Genomic DNA, 6,000 nt, shown 5'->3' on the forward strand with positions numbered 1-6,000 from the left:
TGAGGAAAAGGCATTCAGAAGAAAAGCAGTGGTGCATTCAGGAGTCTTGTTTAAGGAAAGAGGCTATCGTCAAGTACTAAAGTGTAAGGCTTGAAAGAGATTTGGGGTCGGATTACGGGGGGCTTTGAATATCAGTCAAAGAATATAAATTTTTGCTGGGTGTGATGGCACATGCCTGTAATTCTGGCACTTTGGGAAGCTGGGGTGGGAGGATTGCAAGTTCAAATTGAGCCTGGCCAACTTAGCAATTTAGTGAGACCCTGTCTCAAAAAAGGTGTGGGGACATAGCTCTCTGTGAAGTCATTGGGTTCAATCCCCAGAACTCCACAGATGAGGAGGGGAAAGACGGGAAAGAGAATGAATATCAATATATGAGAATGTATTTTTTAAAAAGACTTTGAGTAGGAAAAGCGCCTATTCAAATTCATGTCCCCAGGCACTGCATTCTGTAGCCTTGCCTTGTTATTTGCACCGTCTTCATGTGGTTTGTTTCACCCACATTTTGTCAGCCACTTTACATTCCCCATCAAAATCTAGCTATCTTATATTTAGGCCCCAAAGTGTTAGTGAAGTCATCTAGTAAGTTATCACAAGTAGAAAAGGGGCTAGAGGAATTTTCAGCTAGGTGTAGCCAAGATAGGGTAATTATATGATTATATGTCCTCTGCCGCCAGACTATAAGTTCTTGAGGGAAAGGACCATGTCCTGTTCTTTTTTATTTCTTTTGTGCTGGAGACAGGGTTTTCCTTTGTAGCCCAGGCTAGCCTAAAACTTGGAGTCCTTTTGCCTCAGCCTCCCAAGTGCTGGCACTATAAACATACCACCATGCCTGGCCATTATATATTTAGAAAGTATCCTTTTACATTACCCATACCAGGCCCAGGGGAATATCTCAGAGGTTTAAGTGCCTGCCTGGCAAGCACAAAGTCCAGAGTTTGATCCTCAGTACCAAAAAACAAAACAAAAACCCCCCAAAATAATACATTACCGGGCCGGGGAGATGGCTCAGTGGAATAAGCACTTCCCTGGTAAGCGCAAGGGTCTGAGTTCAATCCCCGGTTCCGGAAAAAAAAAAAAATAATAATACATTACCTATACCAGTTGATTCCCTCTCTTTTTATTCATTTGTTTGTTTATTTATTTTATTGAATTCAGGACCTTGCGCTTGCCAGGCAGGCATTTATACCGCTGAGGTATATCCCTGGCCCTCTGGCCCTCTCTTCTTTTTTTTTTTTTTTTTTACGGAACTGGGGATTGAACTCAGGCCCTTGTGCTTGCCAGGGAAGTGCCTATTCTACTGAGGCATCTCCCCAGCCCCCTCTCCCTATCTTTTGAATAAGAGTCTTCTCCCCCACCCCCCTATATTTTAGGGAAGGGTCTACAGGGTGTTCAGGGTCTCATTACTAGATCGGGACTTGTAGTGAGCCTCCTGTTTACAGCTTCCCAAGGGCTGGGATTACAGGCGCATGCCACCACACCCAGTCTTCCGTCTCAGCGAGCCCTGTGGGGCGGGTTCTACACTGCAGGCCCCGGGATCAAGCAACCCCCCACCCACCCCCCTGTGCCTGCTTGCAGGCACTTTAATCTGCTGAGCTATTTAGAATAAGAATCTTCTAAGGAAAAAGACATTTGAACATTTTCAGAACTTTATTATGATTATCTGCATTGTTACTTTTGGTAGCTACGAATAATAACATATGTCTATTTAACTGTAAATTAATCAGAATTAAATAAGATAGAATATTCAGTTCCTCATTCACATTTGCCATATCTTTTTGTGCTTAATGATAGTATATTTGGGCAGTATAGATTCAAAGATTTATGCAGTTTCCATTGCATTCTGATTGACAATATGTCCTAGACATTGTATTCCTTTAGGTCCTACAGTGTAGTGAGGCTTAAATGGAACAAAATGAAATAACCAGAGGGCAAAATGCCGTGGAAGCACAAAAATGTGTCTGTCTGATAGCAGGGGCCTTTCAAGAACCCATAGCAGGAAGGCCAGCCTGGGTTACATAGTTACGGTATTTGAGCTGAAATTTAAAGAAGTTCAGAGTCAGTGAGTGAACAGAGCATCTTTGTCTTCTTGTTTCCTCCCTTGATCCTGCAGGGCTCATGAAACTTGACTAAAATATGTGAGTGAAACTACTAAAATACATGAGATGTTTAGCTTTGTTCTGCTTTTATACAGTTGTCTTGCTTTTGAAAATGTAGCTCATTTTGCAGGATTTTGTTTGGTTTTGGTGAACTGTAGAAACTCAGAAAAGGATTTGAGATTTTTAGCTAAAGTTAGAGCAGAGGCCCCCAGTTCCCATGCCTCGGGCTGGTACTGGTATGTGACTTATTTTGTTTCTTTTTAATTTTAAAAAAAATTTTTAAATAGTACAAATCAGAATTAAAAAGTTACCAAAAAAAGTTTTAAAAAAGAGTTACAAGTGATACAGAATTTCACTTGACAAAGTAATATGAATTTCACAGTATTTGTTATAATTCATAGTGTTGTCTTCCAGTCAGTTATTCATATTACCAGATATATGCATATAAAATTGGAAGAAGAAAGAAAAAAAGTGGCTTGTTGGCCGTATAACAGGAAGTGAGTGGCCCAAGGGAAGCTGCTCCCCACTGCTTGCATTATTGCATTGGCGCCACCTCTTTGTCAGATCAGCGGCTGCTATTAGATCCTCACAGAAGTGTGACCCCTACTGTGAGCTGGGTCTGCAGGAGAGATCTGGGTTCGTGCACTCCTTGTGAGACCACCCTGAAGCTGTATCTGCCACCCTGATCTAGCCTGTGAAAAAATTGTCTTCCACAAAACTGGTCCTCAAACCAGGTGGGGTGGTGTGTAACCATAATCCAAGCATGCAGGAGGCTGAGAGAGGACAGCCACAAGTTTGAGGCCAGCCTGGGTTACATAGTGAGTTCAGGCCAGCCTGGACTGTGTGGCGAGTCCCAGTCTAAAGAAAAAAAAGTGTTTCCTTTTTCCGCCATCGTGGAGTCTGGGGAGGTCTGCTGGGAACAGGACTTCGAAAAGTATGTCTGGAAGACTGACGCAAGGCCATTTTTGCTGGCTGTAAGCGGGGTCTCCGGAACCAGAGGGAACACACAGCTCTTCTTAAAATTGAAGGTGTTTATGCCTGGGATGAAACTGAATTCTACTTGGGCAAGAGCTGTGCTTATGTGTACAAAGTGAAAAATAACACAGTGACTCCAGGTGGCAAGCCAAACAAAATCAGAGTGATCTGGGGAAAAGTAACTTGGGCCCATGGAAACAGCGGTGTGGCTTGTGCCAAGTTCCGAAGCAACCTTCCTGCTAAAGCCATCGGACACTGAATCTTCATGATGCTGTACCTCTCAAGAATTTAAACTAATGGAAAATAAAAGTGCATTTGTGCTCATGTATTAAAAAAAAAAAAAAAAAAAAAGCAACCTGGTTCCCAGTGCCAAAAAAGTTAAAAATCACTGTAACTTAGGTACTGCTAAGTTACAGTGATTTCAGAGTTGGAGATTCAGGGATGGAGGTGTTGCTCAGTGGCAAAGCATTTGCCTAGCATGCACAGGACTTTGTGTTTGATTCCCAGGACCATAAAAACAACAAAATTGAACTGATTTGGGTAAAGTAAGAATATTATTGCAAAGAAATTTCAAAAAACACTTATTGGTCTGGGTGTGGCAGTATACACCTGTAATCCTCAGGATGCTAAAGTTGGAGGATTATAAATGTGAGGCCAGCCTTGGCCACTTTGTGAGACCTTGGCTTAAAATAAAATTTTACAAAAAGGCTAGGGAAGGGCCGGCCTGATAATTCAGCGGACTAAAGCACCTGCTTAAGCAAGCGCAGGGACCTGGGTTCAATCCCTGGTGTGCCACGCTCCCCCCTCCCCCCCCCCGGGAGTGCTGAGAGGGGAATGAGACTGGGTATGGTGGCACGCACCTGTAATCCCAGCGCTTGGGAGGCTGAAGATAGGAGGATCACTACGAGTCTGATCTGTATAGTGAGACCTTGTAGACCCTGTACTAAATATATTTAAAAAAAAAAAAAGGCTAGGGATGTAGCTCAATATTTTTTGGGTTCAGTGCCACACACACTCACCAAATAATAATGATAACAATTAAATACATAAATAATAAAATAATAAAAATCTTCCTTGTTGTATGCTGATCCTTTGGCCAACCTGCTAGGGAATGAATACAAGACCTCACCTGTCTATAGAAAAAACAAATACATGATGCAGAAAAATATGGTATGTGATAGGATCGAAGTGCGTGTCAGAGTTTGTAAAGAGTAATAAACATTTTCTGAGTACCCATTCTACAGGTTCTGTGTGTTATAGTCAAGGTAAAAATACAAGCTGTGACTGGAGCATTTATACTAGACTGGTAGGAGTGTAAACTGGTAAACATACTATGGGAAACTGGTCACGTGTGCTAAAACTGATCCTCTAAAACCCAACAGTTCAACTCCAGTATGGAAGTAGGCATTTCCCAAGAGGAATGCATATATATTTGCCAAAAGATCTCTACAAGAAAGTTCATAGATGTGTTGTTCATAATAGAAATTACATGGGGCTGGTGAGATGGCTCAGTGGTCTAAAGCACCTACTTAGAACAAGCTTAGCAAAGCCCAGGGACCGCAGTTCAATCCCCCAGCACCACATGCCAGCCAGCCCCGCCCCCTGGTGGGCTAAGCTGGCCACACACACACACACACATAAATAAAAATTAAAAAAAAAAAAAAAAGAAATTACTCAAATGCCCATGAGTAGAATACTCAAGCCAGGTGTGGCCATGCACATATATAGTCCCAGCTTCTTGGAACTCAGAGGCAAAAGGGTCACTTGAACCCATGAGTTCAGGGCTAGCCTGGGCAACATTGAGAGACCTCACCTCACCTTGTCTCAACAATTAAAACAGAGTATTTATAGTCATAGGAAGGACTGATCTTTAACTACTACTACTAATATGAAAGAATCACAAATAAGCAAAAAAAAAAAAAAAAAAAGCCAGATACAGAAATATCTGATACATATCTGCATTTCCTTGTTTTGTTTTTTTTTTTTTTCTTTTTGCACTTACTTTATATAATTTATTCGTGGTGACTAGAGGTAAACCTGAGACATGCTTTGGAGTGCTGATTATACTGGGTTTTGATCTGAATACTTAACAGTTACAAGGATATTTTCAAATTATGAAAACCAAGTATATACTTAGTGCTGTATACTTAATACAAATACTGTTCTATGTAGGAAGAAATTTATTATATTTTCTTGGTACCAGGGATCGAACTCAGGATCTTGCGCTTGTCAAGCAGGTGCTTATGCTACTGAGCTATCTTTCTGGCCTGAAATTTATAATTGGAAAAAAAAAAAGCCCGGCATGATGGTGCATGCCTATAATCCCTGCATTTGAGAGGCTGAGACAGGAGGATCACTGTGACTTCAAGGCCAGCCAGGTCTCCAAAGCAAGACTGTATCTTTAAGGGAAACAAAAATGCGGTCTATGAGAACATGAACAAAGAAGTTAATTCTGGCTGAGTGTTTTAGGGAAGAAATCTTGATAGATCAGAGCCTTGAAATATTTGGGTATAGTGAAGTGATGGGCTGGAATTAAAGAGGGGAAAGAGCATTTCAGGGAGTGGGAGCTGCCTGAGCAAAAGCACTGAAACATCTATAGAAGAGGAAGAGTTCCTTTGGCCAAAATGAGTATAAAGAAAAATGAATCTGGAGAAGTAGTTGAGAGTCAGACTTGAGAGGACTCGAATGCTAAGATAAGGAATTTGGACTTGATTTTCTAGAAAAACTTGCAGATCTTTTAAATCTGGTAAGCATTGTAGTGTATTTAGTATAATTACCAATTATATTTCATCCTCTCTGCATTAATGAAATGAGGCCTATTCTCATTTATAATTGCTAAATTAAAGCCTCATCCCAAGTGAAAAAACATGGGCTCTTTCATGTCATTGCTTTCATTATCTGTCTTTTTTTTTTTTTAATTTTTTTTTTT

The 6,000-nt window shown here is 41.0% G+C and overlaps 1 protein-coding gene across 3 annotated transcripts in view; it reads left to right on the forward strand.

Moving 5' to 3' along the window:
* The window catches only part of Zcchc17 (zinc finger CCHC-type containing 17), a 58,419-nt gene that overhangs the window by 35,368 nt on the left and 17,051 nt on the right, over positions 1–6,000 (forward strand). The gene's annotated exons all lie outside the window — the stretch shown is intronic.

Source organism: Octodon degus, unplaced genomic scaffold (assembly GCF_000260255.1).
Source record: "Octodon degus isolate 3935 unplaced genomic scaffold, OctDeg1.0 scaffold00163, whole genome shotgun sequence".
Classification (NCBI taxonomy): domain Eukaryota; kingdom Metazoa; phylum Chordata; class Mammalia; order Rodentia; family Octodontidae; genus Octodon; species Octodon degus.